At 47.5% G+C, this 24,684-nt stretch overlaps 1 pseudogene; it reads left to right on the forward strand.

The window, feature by feature from the left end:
* The window catches only part of LOC130886643 (amiloride-sensitive amine oxidase [copper-containing]-like), a 73,612-nt pseudogene extending 58,848 nt beyond the window's left edge, over positions 1 to 14,764 (forward strand).
* Positions 14,765 to 24,684: the final 9,920 nt, after the last annotated feature.

Consider the following 24,684-nt stretch of genomic DNA (forward strand, 5'->3'; position numbering starts at 1 on the left):
AACCTGCCCTGGAGCATAAGCCCGGTGCCGAGTCACACCGCCCACTCTTTGTAGACACTGTCGCCAAGGTCACGCAGCCTGCCCATCCAAGCTCAGATCCAAGCTCAAATCGACTCATCTGCAAAGCGGGGCTTTGCTCCATTCCACATCGGCCTCCTTCTCTAAGAGACGGACCTAACTGGTTCTGCACACCGGTTCTCTTTCCCTATGTCCCCCCAGAGAACGTAATTCAGAAATTGCTTATATGTTCAAAGCCCTCTTGTCCACTCTCCAGTCTTCCTAGCCAAGAGATACTTAGACCCAGCACTTCACCCAGCCCAGTGGCCCCATACAACTGAGAAAGTCTGTGCTTGGGGAACTATTACGTGCCCAACCCTAGGCCATCGTGTCTTGCTTTGAGCCTCTTGCTTTATCACAGGACAAGACTGAAGGTTGTATCCTACAAAAATAAGTGGAGTCAGCAAGTTCAAGAACAAAAAGGTTTGGTTTGGGCTCATGGTATTAAAGGATTTCAGTCCAGAGTAGACTGGCCCTGTGGCATTGAGCCTGTGGTGACACATCACAGCAGGAACATGGGACAAAGCAAAACTACTCATCTCATGGATAGGAAGCAAAAAAGAAGGAAGATGGCTCAGGAAGCAAGGGTGCCTGTTGCCAAGGCTGGGGGCCTGTGCACAGTCGCTGGGACTCACTCTGTGGAAGGAGGGACGCAACTCCCATAAATCATTTTCTGATACCCTTATGTGCGCTGTGATGGACACACAGGCATAAGCACAAATGAATCTTTAAAATGAAATTTTAAAAACCAAATTGAGAGAGAGGAAAGGAAGGTGCTAGGGTTTCATCCTCCCCTTTAAGGGCATGCCCCAATGACCTAAAGACCCACCTGGCTCCTCCTCTCAAAATTTCCACCACCTCTCAATGGCACAGCTTTGGAGACCAAGCTTTCAACACAAAGGCCTTTAAAGGAACTTCATTTAAAAAAAAAAATCACTGCAGCTACAGAGTCTTGAACACTCGGTCTATAATTTCATTCCAAATTCCACATTTCAGGAGGTAACTGAAAATTATGAGCATTCCCATGTGTCAGTGGTAGAGGAGATGAAGCCAAGAAGAGAACCCACAAGACTGATGTCTACCACAGGATGCCATGACCCCTAACTCTCATAGGCCTGGGAAGTCCGGGCCAAAAGAATCTACTTGCTCCAAAGAAGAGTGACATTGAGATTTATGTACAAGGCTTGTCATAAATGAGAGAAAGAATGGTAATAAAGACACTCATCAAAATAGTGACATGGACTGGGGTGTCGCTCGGTGTTAGAGTGCTTACCCAGTACACTTAAGGGCCCACGTGGAAACTAATAAGAAAGAGATCTTAGTGGCTAAACCCATAACAATTCAAGAGACTAGATTATAAACTAAATAAATACATAAAATAGCCTTTTAGCTGGGATGGATGTAATCTCAGCCCTTGGAAGGTAGAGACAGGAGGACCGTGAGCTCCAGGGCAGCCTGGACTCCATAGTGAGACCCTGTCTAGAGAGGTGCTGGTGACGAGCAGATGAAAATCATATCCAAATATTTCACCACAAATTTTTTCGGAGTTAATGAAGCAACAGCCCAAATAAGAGACAGTGAGAAAACAGGGGGATATGAAAAGTGAGCCGACAAGATGCAGGAAGGAGCCACATCAAAACCAAAATTACCGTGGGAATAAGGAGAGCAGTGGGGTAGGCAGTGGGGAGCACGGCTGGCTGGAGTGGGGAGCACGGCTGGCTGGAGTGGGGAGCACGGCTGGCTGGAGGGAGGAGCAAGCAGAGGAAGGTCAGGGAGGAGATGGAAGAGCCCTGACTGGTCCTCCTGGAGTGTGAGGAGACCCCAGCAGCCAGGAGGACGTGGATGTGACCCCTTGCTTGCCGTCTCTATGGAGACATGTCTATCAGTCATCGGATATTCCTTTGTCCCACTCTTTGGCTTGTCCCTTTTTTGAGACAAGGTATCATGGTGTCGACCAAACCAGCCCTAGCCCCTGCCCCAGCCCTCCAAGCGCCAGGATTACAGATGTGATGCACACGATTTCCTCTTCCTATTCCATTACTGTCGGGTTTCTGTAGTTTATCCACTTTCTATTTTTGAACAGGGTCTCGCTGTGTAGCTCTGGCTGTGTGGCTCTGGCTGTGTAGCTCTGGCTGTGTGGCTCTGGCTGTGTGGCTCTGGCTGTGTATCTCTGGCTGTGTATCTCTGGCTGTGTGGCTCTGGCTGTGTATCTCTGGCTGTGTGGCTCTGGCTGTGTAGCTTTGGCTGTGTGGCTCTGGCTGTGTATCTCTGGCTGTGTATCTCTGGCTGTGTGGCTCTGGCTGTGTATCTCTGGCTGTGTAGGTCTGGCTGTGTGGCTCTGGCTGTGTGGCTCTGGCTGTGTAGCTCTGGCTGTGTATCTCTGGCTGTGTGGCTCTGGCTGTGTATCTCTGGCTGTGTATCTCTGGCTGTGTGGCTCTGGCTGTGTATCTCTGGCTGTGTAGGTCTGGCTGTGTGGCTCTGGCTGTGTGGCTCTGGCTGTGTATCTCTGGCTGTGTGGCTCTGGCTGTGTAGCTTTGGCTGTGTGGCTCTGGCTGTATAGTTCTGGCTGTATAGCTCTGACTGTGTATCTCTGGCTGGCCTATCAATCTGTGAAGACCCTGACAGGCTCGGAATCATCTTTTCCAGGTTTAGATGCATTCCAGATAGTGTGAACTCTATGGTTTCACTTTTTTGTTCTCTTAAATGCATAATTTTTAATAGTTTCTGTTTTGGAAAATTTTAGGTTTGAAGAGGAATATTAAAGATGTTACAGAACTCTCTGCCCTTTACCCAGCGTCCCCAGTGTAGACATGGTAAATTACCATGGTGCATCCATCCAGATAAAGAAATCAACACTGGTGCACAGACTATCTGAATTCCGCCGATTTTCCATAATACTGTTCTTCTGAGTCCCCACAGGACAACCAGGTCAGCACACCTCATTTATTCACCTCCTCTAGGCTTGCTTTTTTTTTTTCTTTACCATTTTTTGTTTGTTTGTTTGTTTGGTTAGTTTTTTGTTGTGGTTGTTTTGGTTTGGGTTTTTTTTTTTTTTTTTTTTTTTTTTTTTTTGGTTTTTCGAGACAGGGTTTCCCTGTGTAGCCTTGGCAGTCCTGGAACTCACTCTGTAAACCAGATTGACCTCAAACTCACAGAAATCTACCTGCCTCTGCCTCCCTGAATGCTGGGATTAAAGGTGTGTGCCACCAAAGCCCAGCTTTTGTATTTTTTTATCTCTTCTTCCTCACGACTTCTTTGCCCTCACATTCTTTCCTATTTGTACAAAAACCTCATTCTGAACAAGTTATGCGTCACAGAAGAGGAGTGTGTGTGTGTGTGTGTGTCTGTGTGTCTGTGTGTCTGTGTCTGTCTGTCTGTCTGTCTGTCTGTCTCAGTTGTATTTTGACTGGTGTTTCTGAAAGACTTGCGAGGGATGTGTGCTTTGGGAAGTGCCCTGCTGTAATGTGCCCTGGTCCGTGCTTGGTGGCTGAGGCATATGCTTCCAGCATACCTGTCTATTCTCCATGAGAACGCTAATGCTTTCCCTTAGTCTAGCCCAGACTGGGAAGACGTGCCTGGAGGAGCTGCTGTCTGCATCCCTTAGGGTCCCTCTGCTCAAAGCACACCGCCCTCCTCTCCACTGCACTCATGTGTCTAGTCGTCTATCGGTCCGTACCCGTGGCTATTTAGTTTACGTCTCAGTTCATAATCCAGTTCTGTTATTGTTTACTTTGTTGCTCAAACTGTTCCTGCTCTAGACGCCAACAGTTCTTTCCAGTGGGTTCCTGTAACCTTTTGACATTCCCCCGCGACTGTCGTAGCTTTTATTTTTTTTCAGTATTTCCTGAAGGAGCCCTTGATAAGCAGCCGCTCCTGTAATGTAGCCAGTTGTGCTAGTCTTTTCCTCCAGGGCTCATGCTCACGGTTCCCTCCATCGCTTCCTCAAAGTGCCTTTGTTTTGCCTTTCAAACACCGAGTACGATCAGGAAGCATCTCACACGGAGCTTCTAGAAGAGACAAGTTCTATTTCCGGACCGGGGTGCTGGTTGTATGGGTAAATTCAAGTTCATAGGGACAGGCACATTCAGCAGCAAGAAACAGATTATGAACAGCTAAAGTCAGGATGCAGGATAAGGAGGGAACAAAGACGAGGGGCAGAGCCTCTTCTTTGCACATCTGCAATGCTCTGTCCAAATGACCTCTGCACAGCTTCCTGCGATTCAATCTCATGCCTCAGGAGAGGTCACCAGGTTTGATTCTTTCTGTTTGAGAGTGATTGGGCTTCTCCGATGAGATCCACATCTGTAAGGACTGTTGCGTCTCTAGCTGCCAGTCTCTTTCTTAAGGCCCCAGAGAGAGGCTGACAAAGAATAGAGCCAGTGCAGGGAGGAGCAGAGCCACCGCTTCAGAGAGAGTCCCCAAGACACCAGCTGAGCATCTCTCTCCAGCCAGACCTCAAGCCATTGAGGTCCTGGCTCTTCCATTTTAACAGTTGGCAAATTGCATCTTACTTAGCATGCACTAGGCTGAGATGGGTTTCTACAGCCTGAAAATACATGGAATCTTGACAACAAAGATTCAGTTATTATGAGGAAGTGTGTGTGTGTGGGGGGATAGTTGATTGTGAAGTGGAACAGTACTTCACTGAACATAAAGGAAGAAAGAAAAATGTAGGAACAAAAAGGGCAGAGGGGTAGGATGGAAAGAGCAGAAGCAAGCTAAGAATAAAAGTAGGACGCAGCCCAGCACCTTGGCGGGTCATTCCAGCCCTCTCTGTACAACCCCTCCAGAGTGATAACACACACTGGCCCGGCAGAGCACAAAATCCTGAGTGTTAGCCATTGTCCTGGTCTTTTGCATAAATGTCACCTTCTCCATTAGAAGTTATTTGAGGTGAATGAGACAGGAAGAAATCCATGAATGTTGGCGACCCCTTTGTGTGTAATGAAATGATGGAGGGGCCTTGTCTTAGTTACTTTTCTATTGTTGTGAAGAGACACCATGACCAAGGCAATTTATAGAAGAAATAGCTTATTTGGGGCTTATGGTTTCAGAGTGTGAGTCCATGACCATCATGGTGGGGAACATGGCAGCAGGCAGGCATGGTGCTGCATCAGTAACTGAGAGCTTGCAGCTTGAGGCTCAACCGTGAGACAAAGAGAGCCAACTAGGCGTGATGTGGACTTTTGAAATCTCAAATCTTGTCCCCAGAGACACATCTCCAACAAGGCCACACCTCCTAAACCTTCCCAAGCAATTCTATCAACTGAGGACAAGCATTCAAATGCATGAGGCTATAGAACCAATCTCATTCAAACCACCACAGCACTCCAGAAAGAACCAGTCACTGGCCTCTCTCTGTTGAACAGCAGACTACAGAATCACCGTGGTGGAGGAAAGTTTGTGTTCCCAAGCCCGCATGTAGCCTCCATCCCTGAGAGATCACTGGGTAACTGAAAGGATGGGGACAAAGGGTCTGAGCATCATCCACAGTATGGGTCATGGTGTAATGAACAACAATTCCCAGAGAGAAGTGGCATCTCCAGAGACTGACTGGCTAAAGACTATGGAAAATCTGGAATGTTATGATTTTGAGCCTGGTTATAATTTACCGCCAGCAATCTCTAGCCTACCAAGTAGCTATTATTTGCCTACCTCTATATACCTAATATTCTGGTAAGCAGATATGAACCTTTGAACTGTATTACCTTAACAAAACCCAATCCTCCACCAATAGAAGGGCTGGGAATGCTCTCAGACACCATCTTAGCCTACAGATGAAATTCCCCCATCTCTCTGATGTTTCCACCAAAGTACTTTGGGGGTGGGGTGTCGAGATAGGGTTTCACTGTTTAGCTCTAGCTCTTCTGGAACTTGCTCTGGAGACCAGACTGGCCTTGAACTCACAGAGATCTGCCTGCTTCTGCCTCCCAAGAGCTGGAGTTAAAGGTATGCACCACCACCGCCTGGCTTCACCAAAGTACTTTAAAATTTATACTTTCTTTGCTCTGTTACTATAAAACTCCACGAACTTGCTTCCTTGTTAGAAAACATAGTAATGGTTAACCAGAAGCTGTGTTTTTCTGGGCCATGGCCGTGCGTATTTTGGTTCCAGAATAAACTGTCTTTTGCTCCCTTTGAGTTGAGAAGTGTGTTTTTGCCTTGATGATGTCTACAGATTGAGAACCTCTTCCGAACTGAGCATACACCTAGAACACAAAAACCCTGACAGTTCTAGGGTTCACCTCATCCCCTTCCTCAGGTCACGCTATCACTAATCCCCACTTTGTCTTTCCCAGCTCTCTGAGTACCTGACCATATCTTTTCCATTGCCCGTGAATGCTGTTGATCTTCACTCTGAGCTGTATTTTCTTTCAGGCAAAGCACACTCCCATGAGCCTAGTCATGCTGAGAAAGAGACAGCACCGTGAAACAGGTCTACTTTTCGCTACAGCAGCAACTCCTCCCTGGAGTTCCACGGGGCTGAAGGATCTTGTGTCTGAGGCGCACAGCCATGCCTGTGGCTTCCTGACTCTGGCTTGCAGCTAACATGAATGATCCTGGAATCTGCTGGCTGGGTTGCTGAAGAGGTTCCTTGCCAGTTCCTTTGTTGCACCAGCTCTTTGGTGTAGTTCTGGGGAACAGAGGCTGAGAAACAAAGCCTCTGATTCTGAAGCAAGTCCCTAAGCACCCAATTCTTCATCTTGAACTCCTTTTCTGATTTAAATCACTATAGCTGAATCTGTTGTCTGCAAGTTAGTTCTGCCTGAAATTTTTGATGGAGGAAAGGATCGAAAGGAAGTAAACTAGACAGAGCGATGTGCCAGAGAAGGAGAGAAATCAAAGAGGCCAGAGTCACAGTGGGGAAGAGAAGGACGCAGGAAAACGTGGACAGAAAGGAAATGCAGGGAAGATGCGAGCACACAGGTAACCAGAAGGTGTGTTCACATAAACCCCGAAAGACGCAAATTAGAAAACAAGAGTCAAGATGGAACTGGAAGTGGGATCTGGGAGCCAGGGGAATACACCTGCAATCCCAGCGTCAGGAGACTAGAAGTGGCAGATTAAGAGCATAGTCCAGTCTGGGCTGTATAGCAAAACCTGTCCCCAAAAGAAGATAAAAAGGAAAGAAAGAAAGAAAGAAAGAAAGAAAGAAAGAAAGAAAGAAAGAAAGAAAGAAAAGGGAGGAAAAAAGGAAAGGAAAGAAAGGAGGGGAAGAAGGAAGGAAATGGGGAGGAAAAAAGAAGGAAAGAGTTCGTCCCTGTATTGCTAGCCTGAAGTCTGCGTCTTGAAGGATGGCTCAGTAACAAACCGAAGGCTGCTCCGCCCTTAGGGTGATGGAAGCTGGGGAAGTAACTGGGAAATGAATGGAAAACTCTTGAGAATTGTGGGAAATGACCTGGCATAGGTGGGAAAGCATGGGACATTCAGAGGATAAAGAGCTAACTCTACCACCTAGGCTACTCTGGATGCCAAAGACCAGAACTTCGGAGTGAAATTCCCAATAGACCTGAAGTTCCTGGAAAAGCTTCTCCAACCCTTCAACCATGACACATAAGGGTGACGCGTCTATTAATCAGGTACGGGATCATGACAGCGATGAGACCAAGCCCACATTCATTGTGAACAAAACAGCTGGTGATGTAGGTCAGTGGGCAGAGGGCTGAGCTGGCACACCGGAGGACCTGGGTTTGACCCCCAGCCCTTCCTGTGGTGGGGTGGTGGAGGCACACACTGTAGTTTCAACCTCGGCAGACGTAGAAGTTGAAGGATAAAGAGCCGGCATCAGACTTCTCCACCTGACCGAATCTCAAAAGCACATAAAACACTGTGCGTTGGAACGGCTTCTGCGGCTTTTGTCAGTTGTTGTTGTTGTTCAAATGGACCAATGGGAAGGTTTGGCAACCGAACAAGGGAGGTGAGATTATGATTCTATTTATAAGTCGGAAAAGTTCCTTGGGATATTTCTAGACTATGGAGAGCTTGGCAGACACCCAACACAAAAGCCAGGACCTTGAACTATGTACATGCAATTAATTAAATACCCAGTGCATCCACCTGGACTGGTGGATGTGTCTGATTCCCTGTGAGCTGCCAAGCGAGTGCCCATAGGCAAAGGATAATGACCCCAGACAGAGGACATTTATAGCTCTTGGCACGCATTCTGAGTCCTTGTTTCCTCCTCAACCTTCCTAAGGGTTTCAGGCTTTCAGAAAGAAACTCATTTATAGGATTCAGTCATCAGAACGAGGCGTGAAGAATCATCTTCTTCTGCTCTGCACATCCTGGTCCAGAGTCAGCGGTTTCTCTCTGACAGCTCCTCAGACATATGAACTTCCTACGAGATGCTGTAGAACTATGCTCCTTCTGGACCAAGCTTAGCTCCCAGCCTGGGGCAAGACCCAGAAGATTAGTCCAAAGAACCAATTAGTCCAAGAATGTAGTCAGACTTCAGAAACAGCCCAGGACTGGCACAAGAGCTTGTCACCATGTTCCTGGCTCCTAATGAGGTGCCTGCCTCTTGCCTGACATTGCGCTCAGATTCCCTAGTGTTTCTTGATCCCACCTCTCACCATGCATAAAAATCAATTCAACAAGGATCAAAGCCCTAAGTGTAAGATGCCAACTCATGACACTATTAGAAGAAATAGGATAAATCCTTCAAGACATTGGGCTAGGCAAAGACTTTTTCATAAGATCCCGGAAGCATAGGTAACAAAAGTAAAAATAGACAAATTAGAAGATAAAAAACTGAGAAGCTTCCTTACTGCAAAAGGAATATTCAGGACAAAGGGACAACCCGCAAACTATCTCCAGATATTCAGGACAAAGGGACAACCCGCAAACTATCTCCAGATATTCAGGACAAAGGGACAACCCGCAAACTATCTCCAGACTGCTCACTAATATGAGACTAAAATCCAGAGTCCTAGGAACTAGAAAGGCTCCATGGAAAGGAGAAAATAAATCTCATTTAGAGATGGGTAAATAATTTAACAGACACTTCTCAAAGAAAACAAAAGGCAAGAGGTGTATGAAGACTGTACAACATCCTGAACCATGCAGATCAGAACCCCAGTAAGCTATCCTCTTACCCTGTTACTGCGTTAAAAGGACAAAGAAAGCAGCAAATGCTGCTGAGAAAACAATAACCCATGCACACTTGCATGGCTTGCCTATTGGGGGCTCAGTCCTCAATGTGGAACTGCAAAGAGTGACGCACCCTTTAAGGGGTAAGACCTTGTAGGAATGCCTAAGGCTAATTTGGGGTGTGTCCTCTGACAGGATTAAGGGTGTCTCTCAAGAGGGAGTTTTTGGGATATCAAGATGACTTAACAGATAAAGGTGTTTGCAACACAGCCTGGCAACCTTAGTTTGAGACCCAGAACCTACATAAAAATGCAAAGAAATAACCAACTCCGCAAAGTTATTCTCTGCTTTCCACACATTCTCTGTGGCACATTACATACTCACAGCAAGAAAAACAATAGAGTTGCTGGAGAGATGGCTCAGAGATTAAGAGCACTTGCTGTTCTTCCAAAGGACCTGGGTTTAATTCCAGCGCCCACATGGCAATTCCTGGCCATCTATAACTCCAGTCCCAGAAGACACAATGCTTTTTTCTGGCCTTGTCAAGCACTGTATGCAAAGTACATAAACATACATACTAAATGGAGGAAGGAAGGAAGGAAGGAAGGAAGGAAGGAAGGAAGGAAGGAAGGAAGGAAGGTTGGTTCCTTTCAAGCCCTGGCTGTCTGTTGGAGCCAATGAATAAAGTGGGAAGTGAAAAGATTTTGTGGGAAAGTAGACAGAAACAGACTCAGAAGGTTGAGTGTTCAAGTAGCAGGAGCCCTAGGGTGCATGTAGTCCATGAAGCACACTGAGGAAAGGGAATGCCAGAGTCCCTGGGTTTGAAGCTCTGAAAACTGCACCCTCAACGGACACACTACACAACACTCATGTGCCCCCAAAGTCCTAGATTTCAAATATTGACACACTTCACAACAACACTCGTGTGTCCCCGAAGTTCTAGATTTCAAATATGGACAAACTTCACAACAACGCTCGTGTGACCCCAAAGTCCTAGATTTCAAATATGGACAAACTTCACAACAACTCTCGTGTGCTCCCAAAGTCCTAGACTTACAGAAGAAAAAAAAATCATCGGGCTTCAGGTCACATAAACCACGGCTCTTCAGATGGGGCCACAGGTCAGTTCTTCTACGGCCCTGCACTGTGCCAGAGGACAAGGGAAGAAGTATCCTGAACACTCATGGGAGAAACTGGAAACCACACCGCCTATGTGGAAAGGCTACAGAGCAGCGTCAGTCCTCAGCTCTTCCTGAAGAGAATACAACAAAACTAACCTCAGACAGCAGAAATAATGGAGACGGCATCAACACTGGGATGGGGAGTAGGCATGGAACCACAAGAAATGATGAGAATGAGGGAGACTGGACAGGAGGCCAAGGCTAAACAAAGCTGGAAAATAGTCAAGAGATAGCTCATTTAGTTAAGTACTTGACTTCCAAGCATGAGGACCTGAGTTCAATCCCCACTACCAGCTTGAAAAGCCAGGTATGGTGGTGCTTACCCGTGACCCCAATACTCAGGACACGGAAAGAAGTGAATCCCTGGTGCTTTCTGGCCTGTCAGCCTAGCCTGATTGTTGAGCCCCAGGTCCCAGTGAGAGACACTAGGTGGCTGGCTCCTGAGGAACCTGAGACTGACCTCTGACCTCCACATGAATGTGTGTGTGCATGCGTGTGTGCACACACAGATGCAACACACTCAGGAGAGAGGGGGCAGAAAAGGAAAGAAAAAGCAATAAAGCTAAGCCTGCTAATCGCCACGAAAGCAGACAAAGAAAGCGGGGTGGCACTTCAGGTCACATGCTGGGGAGCATGGAGAGGAGCTAGTCCAAACGCAGCAAATGAACATTGCTGCATGCGGAACAAAGACATGGGCTGGGGGGATGGCTCCGTAGTTAGGAGCACTGGCCGCTTTTCCAGAGGACCTAGGTCCATTTCCCAGCAACCACATGGTGGAAAGCGCCTGTCCATAAATCCAGTGTCCTCTTCTGGCCTCCATGGGCACCAGACACTCACACAGAAAAATAAAAGTAACCAAATCTTATTTTTAATGGCAAAATCAAAACCTTCATAAATACCAGAAGAACAAAACAGATATTACTGATATTCAAATAGATGCAGGTGTATGTGCGTATCACAGCATGTATGAGAACACGCTGTACCAGAACTGAAGACAGGCGGAGCACGTAAGTTATGTAATCTATGGATCTGGGGTCTACGCTCCTAGTAAAAGAAAAGGACTGATCTTCATTGGTTTAAAATAAAAAAATTCAGAACTCTAATAGTGCGCTATATATCATATATTTCTAAAAACTGAGATTTACAAAGGCAAAAAAGAGAATCTTTTAAGGGTAAAGAAAGAACGTGAAGCTGGGTGGGTAAAGAGCCAAGGGACGGTCTGGGAAGAGCTGAGGAAGAGGAAAAAGAATATGATCAAAATGCATAGTTGGAATCCTCAAAGGATTAATGAAAACAATGTAATGCAAAGGATATAAAATGGAAAACCCGACTGAAAGGTGTAATAGCCAAGTAACAGGCATAAAGGGATCGCGTCAACAAAACAGCTCAGGGTGCCTTCCGCCAAGCCTGGGACCCACAAGTTCTCCTCTGACCTCCACATGCACCCACATACACAAAATAAATACGCAAATACAATAAAAATATTTTTAAAGCATGGCCACCATCTTGACAGCCATCAAAGTAGAATTCAGACCTGAGGGCATTTGCCTGAGGCCGAGAAAAGGGCACTATCCACTTCTCCAGCCTGCACGTCGCGGTGAGGTTTGTGGAAGTGATACTTAAGAATGGGATGATGCTTGACAGCAGCCTTAGAAAGCAGAAGGAGTCGATGGAAAAACACACAAAACATGCTTCTGGAGTAGCAAATCCCACTCCAAGACCAATGAAGCAGATGGCTGACTAGCTGGATGGATGGACAGACAGCAGATAGACAGACAATGATCTAAATGTAGATCTTACAGGTAACTTAAGACATTTATATACCATCCGGATTGTCCTTTGGAAATGAGAGACTTCTTCCCCCGCCCCCTGCACAGGCCCCAGAGGCTGTCCCTCGGCTGCCAGCTACCTGGATTTGCTTCTACAGGAAAAAAAAAAGCCAAGGTGACATCTCCTTCCAGGGCAGCTCCCATCAGATGATGGATTGCCTTGGGAAGAGAGCTCTGAGCCTGTCTTCCCAGCTCAGTCTCCCTAGAGGTCGGTCCTCTGTTGAGATGGTATCACAACTCAGCTTGCCCCCAGCCCCCACCCAGTCCTACTTCCTTCTCTTCTCTCTTAGAGTATCTGAGAATCTGCCCTCAGGAACTTCCACCTGTGACAGAAACACACAAATTTAAGAGACCGAGATGTTGTTTCTCATCTATAAAATGGGGCAAAAATCCAAAACTGTGTCTGTTGGCAAGGTTAGAGAAAGGATTCCCGCATTGCCGGTGGGAGATTAAGCAGTAACTTACAAATCACACGTGTATTAACCTTTGATCCAGAAAACCGGGGGATTTGTTCTAAAAACATCTAGTAAAAGCATGAAAAAATACATGAGCAAAAATAGCTATTTATCATAGAACAAATCTTGTAATACCAACTAAAACTGTTGAAAATTAACAACCACTAGGGAACTGGTTAGGTCACCTGCTGACGCGCACTTGAGGCAACATGAAGCTGCGGTGAGCGGCTCTGTGTTGTCCTTTCCTGGCCCTGAGATCACAAGGAAGAGGGAAAATGTATGGATGCTCTCATCCATTTAAAATATGAGCAGAAGCTAGAAACCAGATGGTCCAGTGATCCCGGCTCTTGGGAGGTAGAGGCAGGAAGATCAGGTATTCAAGGTCACCTTGGTCACATAGCCAATTGGAAGCCAGCCTGGACCACATGAGGCCCTGTTTTAGAAAAGCAAAAATGGGGCTGGGAGAGCTCACTAGGTAAAGCGCTTACTGCTCAAGGATGAGGACCCGAGTTCAAATCCCCAGAAACGTTGCAATGCTGGACACAGTAGCACATATCTATAATCTTAGTGCTCATACAGTGTGGTGGAAGGTGGAGATAGAAGAAATCCCCAGACATTCAAGGGCCAATTAGCCTAGTGAACTCAGCAGTAAACCAGAGACCCTGTTTCAATCAAGGTGGAATGTGAGGACCAACCCGTGAAGTTGTCCTCTGACCTTCACACACATGTCATGACATGTGAGCACCCTTCCCACACAGATACATGAACATGCACTTGTAGATAGAAGTTTTAAAAAATGTTTTAAATTTTTTTAATTGAAAAAATAAAAACCAGGTGGGCGGTGGTGGCACAGGCCTTTAATCCCAGCACTCAGGGGGCAGAGGCAGGTGGATCTCTGTGAGTTCAAGGTCAGCCTGATCTACAGAATTCCAGAACAACCAGGGCTATACAGAGTAACCCCGTCTTGAAAAACCAAAAATAAAAACTAAAAATAGAGTAAGTAGTAGGGTCTCTACACACACACACACACACACACACACACATACACCTTTACTGACTTCTAAAAACACTAAGTGAACAACAGAGATCACAGTAATCCATGGAGACGCTGATGGGACAGAGGTAGATACTAGGCTTCTTAGGAAATGCCATATTTTCTGGATTCAACTTTAGAACTAGACATAAAGAGTAAGCCTTAAAATGTACAGGGAAGTTACACGAGCAAACTATAACAGTATAATACAGCCGCCCAAGCAACGATTACTCAAGTTCCTTTGATACCATAATTTGGCCTCGATTCCGTAGTGGGATGCAGTCAAGGAGCAAAAAGACTTCAAAAATAGTACCAACCATTTCCATTGTTCGTTAGCACACTCTGAGACACCGTGCGCGCTTGTGTGGGACCAAGGAAAGGAGCGAGAGTGTTGGCGCCACTGAGTGAGTGGTGCCACCTCTGAGCGCAGGCACCACTGACTGAGAGCTGGAGCCACTGAGTGAGAGCTGGCGCCACAGAGTGAGTGCTAGCACCATTGAGTGAGTGGTGCCACCTCTGAGCGCGGGTGCCATTAAGTATCAAGATCTCCTGTTGGTGGATTTCTGCATGAAAAATAAAAACATGAGTTTGTGTTTTGGCTGGGCTACATAGTGTGAGTTTGAAGCCAGCCTGGGCTATGTAGTGAAACTCTGTTTTAAAAAATAAGGAGATGATTAAAAGGAGATAAAATAGAAGATCAGGAAGAAGAGGGGATGGAAGGAGGAAGGGGAAAAGGAAAAGGAAGGGGAGGAGGAAGAAGGATGGAAAACAAGGGAGGAGAGACTGGTGCTTCTTTTGAAGCCTTGGCAGACCTACCTGCTTCACGATACCCACAAGAACGGCTTATAGTCATCCAGTTCTTCAGAGGCTTCTGTGGACCTTCAGGCCTGATCCGGGGACAAGAGCAGCTTTCTGGATCATTGGCATCACACTTTCCTCGGGTTTGTTTCTGAAGCTCGTATTCTACAGACAGAATCAATGTTCCTAATTTTCCCAGAGCCGCCTCCCTCTTTGCTTGCAGGACCCAGACTGCAGTCTGTCTACACGATCAACCCTGAGGAATGTACCACCATCCCTAGCATGTGCGGCCACGAGGGTGCAGCTGGTGCGAAAGGTTGAAAGGGGAGCAATAAGGACAGGAAAGAGCTAAGCCAGAATGGTCTCAGATGACTCTGCAATTAGTCCCAGCTCCTAGGGCTCATACGCATAAGAAACCACCATCGCCTCCCTCCACTCTGGGCAAAGGAAAGGGTTTCCATCTTTCCCTCAGGCCCCTAAGCTTACACGGTACAAGCACAGCCAAGCTATTTAAAACTGAAGTCCAGAGGAAGGCAGTCAGAGCTGGTATAAGTTCTTCTCAGGCCCTGGTGTGCTTTAGTCTGTGGTTCTTCCCTCTTAGCACGCTAGTGCAGAAAGGAGGAAGGAAACTCTCCCGAAGAAGGAAGGGAACTCTCTTGCCTTGAAGGTCATCTCTCAGGGGTTCCACATGACATCTTTATTCTCACCTCATTGGTCAAATGTTATGATTGGGATCTTGATGCCTCCCAAAACTTATGTGTTAAGGTGTTGGTCTCTGAATGATGGGGCTGTGAGGTCATGGAAGGAACTTCGGTAATTTGGAATGTGTGCTTGAGTGGTATCAGGAACTCTGATGCCTCCTTGCTGTCTCTGCTTCCTGGCCTCCATAAGGTGAAGAGTCACCCTCTACCACGTGTTCCTTCCATGATGCATGTCTGTTATCTGGAAGGCTCTAGACACATGAGATCAACACCGACACCCCCATTCTTTCTCCAAACCCCTAAGAAGCCATATTCAAGACTAGAGAGATGGGCCAGCAATTAAGAGCACTTGGCGCTCTACCATGAGGAACCGCATGTACATCTGGTGCCTCACAAATGCCTGCAACTCCATCTCCAAAGTATCTAACACCCTCTTCTGACCTCCATGCGTACACACACACATGCGTGTGCACACAGATTCACACACAAAACCTAAGTTTCTAAAGTCTAGCATACTTGGGGTCTAAGGAAATGTTCTGCTCCTAGTGAGAACACAGCACAGCTGTGACCTTGTGATGGTGCCCGGCTCCTCAACACCTCCCTCTGCCCTACTGTACTTGCTGGGTGACTGACATTCTAGAAGTGTACCCTTCCTATGTCACCTCTGCCATACAGCAGAGCATATTACAGATTTTTATAGAAGACTTGCTGGGAACAGAATAATTCTCCAGGAAAGAGAACTAGGGATGCAACCCAACACTAAATGCCAACATTAATTTCCTTACAACCTCACCTGACATTTCCACCTAAAAATAATGTGCCTCCCTGTGTCCTCAGTGTCTTCTGGGTCCTTCCTTTCATGCTGAGCACCCCGCTCCCTCTCCCAAGATGCCTGTAAGATCTCAAAGGTGATTCCCATTATGCCATCTCTGGCCTGCCCTCACCCAAACCACTGTCTGGAAACTTTAATAAACAGCAGGCTCAAAAAAATCTAAACAAAAGGACCTCTCCTTCCCAAAATGAATACTCTGCTTCCAGAAATGTGTGGCTCAGAGGACAGGAGGCCTTCTGAAATCTTCACTCTGCTACATGTAGAAGTGAGACCCAGTGGTTCCACTTGTGGCGAGACAGCGCGGTAGGAGAGAGAGGAACCATATTTGATAGTAGCATCACACCCTGAGGAGGGTAGAGCAGGAAAGCTCAGCACAACTCTGCTCACAGTTGAGGTCAAGTGGGTCTATTGGGGAGCTACCTTATTGCTTAGAGTGTTTAGTGACATGCCAGCCTTACCCCCTGGATGGCGCCTCCACCCCTAGCTGTAACTTCCAAAACTCCACCGAGACATTTTCAAATATATCCCAGGAGACCAGATCACTCCCAGTTGAGAACCGTGACTACAGGAAGAAGGTGCCTGTCTGGACACAGGAGAAGGATAAGTCAGCCTGTCTCTGTCCCTCCTGATGTGAACATGTCTTGGCGGGCCGTTTGAGGCTCTGCTAGTGGGAGCCTGAGATGGGGAGTGAGAGGAAAAGGGTCTCACAGGTTGGCTGGTGGGAGCCCGAGTGGGGAGTGGGAGGAGGAAAGGGTCTCACGGGTTGGAGAGCTGAGATGAGGAGCTGTCATCCAAGCGGACAGTGACTGAAACAGATCCCATGCCCCTCCTCCTCTGAAGGGAAGCCACCTTCTGGAGTAGTTCCATTCTGTCGCTGTGAGACGCCCTGATGACAAACAACACAAGGGGAGGAGAGGACTCATTTGGCTCGCTATTCATCTCAGTCAGTGTTCTATTGCTGGGAAGAGGCGCCATGAGCATGGCGATTCTTATCAAGGCTTGCAGTTTCAGAGGCTTCATCCACTGAAATCATGGCAGGGAGTATGGCAGCATGTGGGCCCACGTGCCGGAGAAGGAGCTGAGAGTTCTACGTCTGTAGATGGCAGGAAGAGAGACACTGGGACTGGCCTGGGATTTTGAAACCCCCAAGCCCACCCTCTGTGACACACCTCTTCCACCAAAGCCACACCTCCTAATCCATCTCAAGTAGTGCCACTCCCTAATAATCAAGCATTCAAATAGATGAGCCTATGAGGGCCACTCTTAGTCAAACCACCACAAATTCCAAGTTACAATCCACAATTAGGGGGAGTGGAGGCTGGAACCTGAGCAGCTAGTTACATAGCATCCACAGTCAAGAGCCGAGGGAATGCACACCTACACACTTGATTGCTTGCTTGCTCTCAGCTAGCCTGCTCCTCTGTGACATTGTTCAAGACCTCCTGATGTAGGTCTTCCTACATCAGTCAGCAACCAAGCAAGATGATTCCCTGCAGACATGCCCACAGGGCAATCTGATCTAGCTATTCCTTTGAAGACTGTCTTCCCAGAGGACTCTAGGTTGTGATGAGACAACAGCTAAAACTAAGAGAGTTACATGTAAACATGGAGAGATGTGGGGTCACAGACTGAATGACTCAGGGTAAACGCCTTCTTACCCAGAGGAAAAACCACAGTCCAGCCTATTTGGTGAGAGTGCTAACAGGTTTAACCACACTGGGCATGTGGTGAGAAGCAGCCAGAAGACCTGACTCTAGGCCTGACCCTGCTCTTACTGGTCTATTGACCTGGGACAGCCACAAACACCCCCTCCAACTCGGTCTCCATTCCTCCATCTCTGTAATAAAGAGGTTGAGCCTTGACTCCCTGATGAGACTTCCAGCCTGGATGTTGGCCCCAACAAAACCACCTAGCCTTCAGGTCTCTGTCACCCATCAAGTGCTTGACATCGGCCTTTGATGACATCTGCAAACAGCCAGCCTTCACTGAGCTCAGTGACAAGTGACAGTGACAACAATGGGCAAAATTAAAACCTCAGGCATCCATTTTCCAGACTTAGAAGCGAGAATGCATCCAAGAAGTACCACCCTGTGGCTGGTCTGTGTGTGCCCACCTCTGGGGAGAGATTCTCTAGTCGCCCCCACCCCTTTGTCTCCATTGCAGTCTCAGCCTCAACCTCAAGGAATTTATAACCGTGTTAGGGAGACAAGACTCACACTCATTCCCGCTTTATTTTGTCACCTCCCGACAACAGCCTCTGCCAAACTTCTCCCCAAATAACTTGGTTTCCATCAGGTCTGTTTCATAATGTTTAACCTGTGTTTTCAAATTCAACCTAAAAAGAAACAGATCACTTTGCAGCTGGCCCATGGTCCCCTCCCTGTCCTGTTCCATCCAAAACCAGGTTGGTTGGGCCACCTGATGTCCATCCTGGCCCCAAAATCTCCCCCTTGTGGTTACTGCTCTCTTAGGTACTTGCAAGCTGATGCAAGAGCTTCATGCCCCGCAGAGCCACATGTTGGCTGCCAGTGTCACAGCGCCAGCTGGTACTGAGCATCAGCTTGTGATTTTACTCAAATTTTCATCAGACAGGCCCTGTGTAAGGACCCAGGGGACCATGGCCACACTCAAGGTCTACTTGCAGACTTTTTTTTCCTGCTGCAGTCTTTATATTAAATACCCCCAAGTGGGAAGAGAAAGGGTGAAGGGGAAGAAGGAGAAGATTGTTTCCCTATCTTGAGTCCGCCCTGCCATCTGCATATAGACTCCAGGGGAGATGAGAATTCCAGGTAACTGGGAAACACAAGAGCCCATGGAAGGAAACTGCTTCTACTTGGAAATTACCTAAGTCCCAAGCTATAACTCATACAGGACCCTGGTCTTACTTAGGAACACTTTCAGGATTTTGTGGGAAGAGATTGTTCAACATGGCAGGCAGGTAGGTGGTAGCTGCCCTCTGCAAACTGAAGAAAGTGAGCCTCCCTCCCCCAAGTCTAAGTTCTACTTGACCAACACAGAGGTAGGGCCAGGAGCAGGCACAGGAACCCCTCCCCAGAACTGGTGGAACCCCACAAGCCAAGGAGAAAACTGGAAGTTATGAAGATGGAGAATAGGTGGAACCAGCTGAAAGAGGGGGTACTACCTGGCTCTCTGCTCCTTCTTGTTACACTCTGGTCCGGCAGCCTCACAAGAACCCCTGGGCAAAGCAGGGCTGAAAGCACACCAGTATTTTTAAGTAAGAACTTTTAAAGGAGCAGATCCTGTGTCATTCTTGGGGCATGCCTCCGTTGTGCTGCAATCCGTATTGATGAGGCGTCCCCAAGTCCAGCTAAGCTAAGAGTTGTCACAGACGGTCTGCCAAGAATGCCACTGCAGACTGCTGTGGACTAACAGAACCCCCAGGAGCCCTGTGTTGGAATCAGAGCCATAAAATGGCTCTGCTGAGTGCTATAGAAGTAGGCCCATCTGAGCCTGGAGCCACCTACCTATAACCCTAGAACTCACGACATAGAAGCAGGAGGAGTAGGAGTTCAAGGTTCATCCTCAACTACATAGTGAGCTGGAGGCCAGTTTGGGCTACATTGAGACCCTATTTCAAAGAAGAGGGTCAACAAGATCGTTCAGAGGTTGCCTTAGATAGGTTTTCTTTTATTTATTTCTTTTCTTTATAGGGAGGGTATTTTGTTTTGTTTTGAGACATAGTCTAACTATGTAGCCCTGGCTGGCCTGGAACTAGCTATGTAGACCAGGTTGGTCTCAAACTCACAGAGATCCTCACGTCTCTACTTGGATTAGAGGTGACAGCATCTAATTGTTTTAGTTAGTATCTTAGTTAGAGTTTTTATTGCTGTGAACAGACACTATGACCACAGCATCTCTTATAAAGAAAATATTTAGTTGGGGTGGCTCACTTACAGTTTCAGAGGTTCAGCCCATTACCATCATAGCAGGGAACATGGCGGCGTACAGGCAGATGTGGTGCTGGAGCTGAGAGTCCTACATCTTGCAGGCAACAGGAAGTTGACTGACTCACTGGGTGGTATCCTGAGCATAGGAAACCTCAAAGCCCACCCCACAGTGGCACACTTCCTCCAACAAGGCCATACCCACGCCAACAAAGCCACACCTCCTAATAGTGTCACTCCCTGAGATTATGGGGGCAAATTACCTTCAAACTACACAGTTAGGTTTTCTGTTCTTTGTTTTAGTCATGGTTCTCATGGTTCCTAATGTTGTGACCTTTTAACAGTTCCTCGTGTTATGGTGACCCCCAACCACAAAATTATTTTGTTGCTGCTTCATAACTGTAATTTTGCTACTATTACGAATTGTAATATAAATATTTAATATGCAGGATATCTGATGTGCCACCCCTGTGAAAGGGTCATTCAACCCCCAAAGGGGTCACAAGCACAAGTTGAGAACCGCTGCTCTAGAGGATGAGAAATAATGGAATGAAGTTATATATATTTCACGATTTGTTGAGTGACTTACAGGCTATAGCCCAACTAATCCAACAACGGCTGTCTACCAACAGAAAGTCTAAGGAGCCAGCGCTGTTCAGTCTACAAGGCTGGATGTGTCAGCTGGTCTTCAGAAAACACGAAAATCCTGAAGAAGCAGGCTCTGATGCCAGCAAAGACATGAACGTATGGGGCTGGGGAGACGGCTCAGTGGTTAAGAACACTGACTGCTCTTCTTAGAAGTCCTAGATTCAATTCCAAGCAACTTACAACTGTTTGTAACCCCAATTCCAGGGACCAGACACCCTCAGATATACATGCAGGCAAAACACCAGTGAACATAAAACAAATAAATTATAAAGAAGAGAAATGAGCTTACCAGCTGGACTGGAGACAAGCACAAGTGCTTCTCTCTGCCATGTCCTTTATATAGGCCGCCACCAGAAAGAGTGGCCTGGAGGTAAAATGGCTCTTCCCACCTCAAAAGATCTACATTTCGGGTGGGTTTCCCACTTCGGGTGACTTAATTAAGAAAACTCCTCACAGGTGTGCCTAGTTAGTTCCAGAAGCGATCAAGTTGACAACCCTGAAAAGCCATTCCATATGATAAAACACTGACCAAAAGCAACTTGGGAAGGAAAGGGTTTATTTCACATAAAAACTCCCAGGTCACAGTTCACCTCTAAAGGAGGTCAGGTCAAGAACTCCAGGCAGAAGCCGAAGCAGAGGCTGTGGAGGATGCTGCTTATGGGCCTGCTCCTCATAGCACCCTCGACTTGCTTTCTTAGACAATCCAGGACCACCTGCCCAGGGGTGCCAACATCTATCGTGGGCTGCACCCTCCCACATCAGGAAAATGCCCCAACAGACTTGCCTACAAGTCAATTTGAAGGAGGTATTTTCTTGGTTAAAATTTCCTCTTCCCAGGCGACCCTGGCTTATGTCGAGTTGACAAAAAAAAAAAAATCTAACTGATACAGTCTTGCCACCAAGCATGATGACCTGACTTCACTTCAATCCCTGGGAGTCACATGACAGGAGAGAACCAACTCCTATAAATTATCCTCTGACATCCCACTGTGACACAAGAACTCTCTCTCTCTCTCTCTCTCTCTCTCTCTCTCTCTCTCTCTCTCTCCTCTCTCTCTCTCCTCTCTCTCTCTCTCTCTCCCCTCTCTCTCTCTCTCTCTCTCTCTCTCACACACACACACACACACACAAATTAAGTAAAGTAAATAACCCATAACAGGTTAAGGAGGCAAAGAAGAGAGGAAGATAGAGCTCAGCGAGGCAGAGTATATTCCTACCATGTTCAAAATCCTGGATTCCATTCCAGCACTGCAGAAACCAGGTGTGGTGTGTATAGCTATAACTTCAGTTCTGAGAAGGTGAAGGCAGGAGAGCCAGGAATTTTAGGTCATCCTCAGTTATGTACAGAGTTTAAGGTCAGCCTGGGCTAGAGACCTTGCCTCAAGAAAAGTAAGGCAGCTCACGGCTATCTTCTACTTCTTTCATGTCTTCACAACTCTAATCTTCTGATCAATCGCTTGTAATAATCACAGCTGCCTCCCACCAATTGTCCTTGCATCCGGCCCAGCTCCCAGCATGCTGTGGGACTACCCCTAATGAGACCTTGTGGCCCTTCACTCTCCTTTCTTGGGCAGAGATTGCTAAGGGATCTTTCTTAACTCCAAGGGTCTAGCTGGAGTTCATGAAGAACAAAGTTGATTTGCAAGTAACCCTACTTTGTTCCAGTAGTGATGTCACAAGAGAAGGTCTGGGGGACCTGGCAGGGCAGGGTGGCCTCCCACTGGGCTCAGAGTTGACCCTGTTCCAGAAACAAGCATCGCTCTCCCGATTGCAGAGAGTAACCCAGGCGAACCAGGAAGACAGTTGTGTTGGTTACTTTTCTCATCACTGTGAGCAAAGCCCTGTTTTAGCTCACAGCTTCAGAGGGATTTCAGAACTGCACAGAAGTGAAAGCAGATCGAGATAACTCCACCCATGGCAGTGGAAGCTTGAGGCAGCATGAACCAAGAGAGGAGCAGCGCGAACCAGAAGCAGGTAGCGCTTCTGTTACAGCTTGGCTAGCAAGTGTCTCCTCTAGGCTCATGGATTTGAGACCTTTATCTCTGGTAGCACTGTTTGGGGAAATTGTGGAACTTCTAGGAGAGGGGAGGCTCCCGGGAGGATATGGGTCACTGTGGGTGGGCCCAACCTTCTTCTGGCCTGAGCTCTCACCTTCCGACTGCAACCAGCCCCCATTTATGCTCCAGCTGCCAGAGTACTAAGCGGCTCCCTGCATCCTGCCTTTCCCACTGATAATCTGTTGCCCTGGAGCCAGAAGAAGCCCTTCTGAGGTCTTCTGTTCCAGCAAGGAGAAAAGAAATTTATACAACCTCCGGTGCCTGCCACCAGTTACAGCCTCCTGCCAACCAGGCCCTGCCTCTTAAAGGATCCACAATCTAAGAGAGAGCCACGGGCTGGGGCTCACATGTTTGAACACACGAGCCTGTTGAGGACACTCCATGCTGTGGAGATGCACAGCAGCATCTGTCCGAGGCCTGGGCTCATTCCGACAGGCTAAGCAGCTTAGTCAAGAGACTTGTAGCCTTTCTGTACTTGATTCAGCTCCAAATCATGTGGATAGCTACCCAAAACACTCCATGTTCACACGTCAGTTGACAGAATGCTAGCGAGAGCCTCAAGGCGCCTGCCTGTACTCAGCCAGCATCATGGCAGCCTTCCTGCCAGCTGGGGTTGTCATTGGCAGTGGCTAGCTGCTGGTTTGGCTTCCTTGGAGTGGTTTTAAACAACTAGCAGCCAGGCTGCTCAGGCCGCAGGTTGGGGGGGGGGGGGGATTCTATACCCCCAGGCAATGGTTCTGTGGCTGCTGCTAAAGGTAGCTTTATCTAAATCTCCATCCTTCTAATAAAACTCAGATTCAAAGGCTCAGAGAGTCAGAGTAGCAACTGGTTAACTGTCTCTCTTAGTGGGCGTCCCCAGAAGCCACTCTCCTTCCACACTGTCCCAACCCAAAAACCCACCCCACACTCCTCCCTGCTACTTCCTATCAGCTGGTTGCTAACCCCACCTCTCTGAGCACAGGCTAATTTTATTTAATTAACGCAAATGCAGCATGAACAAATGTAACACATCGTTGCCTAGAAAAACAAATTTCCACAACAGCTGTTACAGTCCCTCCAGCCTTCACCAAGTGTCTGAGCCTGAGCTGTAGCCTGTGCCCCTGCAGAAGAGGGATTTATTGTCGCCCCCCCCACCCCCGCCGCTGGGTGGCGGGGAGTACTTTCCTAAGACCCCAGCTTTGCTATGTTACTACTTGAAGCCCTGGAACTTCGGAAGACAGGTGCCATTGAATCCAACCTAGCCTCCTCCTCAGGCCTGCAGTAGACCTGGCTCTGAACTCTCCACCCCCTCCACCCCACCCCACCCCCACCCATTCTGCTCCACCCCTTTGTGTCTTTCTCACTTCCTCTCTATTGTCCCAGCTCTACAACTGGATGCTTCATTGTAATTCTCTGCTGATCATTTTCATTGTGGGAAAACTGCTACTTTAAAAAGAGAAAAAAAATTAAAACCCACTCTAGCCCTTCTCCCTCAAAACAGCATGGTATATTCATCTCTGAGATGTGACATCAGGTGCTTGCATAGCATTTCAATGGCCTTGGGAGGGATGGCAAGGAAATCAGCCAGTCAGAAAGTCAGTAATAGCAAAGAGGCCAAACACATAGGGCTGGAATGTCTAAGAGCATCTCTTAGGTTGTTTTCTGGCTATTCAGGGAGATGGCACCTCAGGGGTTATTATAACCTCCAAAGAGGTCCCTGGACCTCCACTGCATGCAGTAAGCCTTTGGCTAGTGGACTTTTGGGTCATAGAGGAGGAAGGGAGTGTTCAGCTGCAGCTAGGGTGACATGAAGGATGACAGCAGGACCTGGGGTCTACAGAGACATAAGCCATAAGTGACTTAGAACAATGGACAAGTTTCACTCCTCGTGTAGTCCCAGAGACGGGGAGCCCTGGATACCCCCTACTCTCCATGGGATGGGGCTCAACCCATTCTCCAATGTCTGCAGTGTGAGAGCTGCAATGGGGTAAATCCCGATCACCCACTTGTTCTATGCCTAACCCTTGCCCCCCATACTCCTACCTTCAACCCTAACGGTAACCCCCACTTACAGTCATTCAGGGACCTACATGGACTAAAGTTTCTCAGTCACAGCCCA

Source organism: Chionomys nivalis, chromosome 1, assembly GCF_950005125.1.
Source record: "Chionomys nivalis chromosome 1, mChiNiv1.1, whole genome shotgun sequence".
NCBI lineage: Eukaryota > Metazoa > Chordata > Mammalia > Rodentia > Cricetidae > Chionomys > Chionomys nivalis.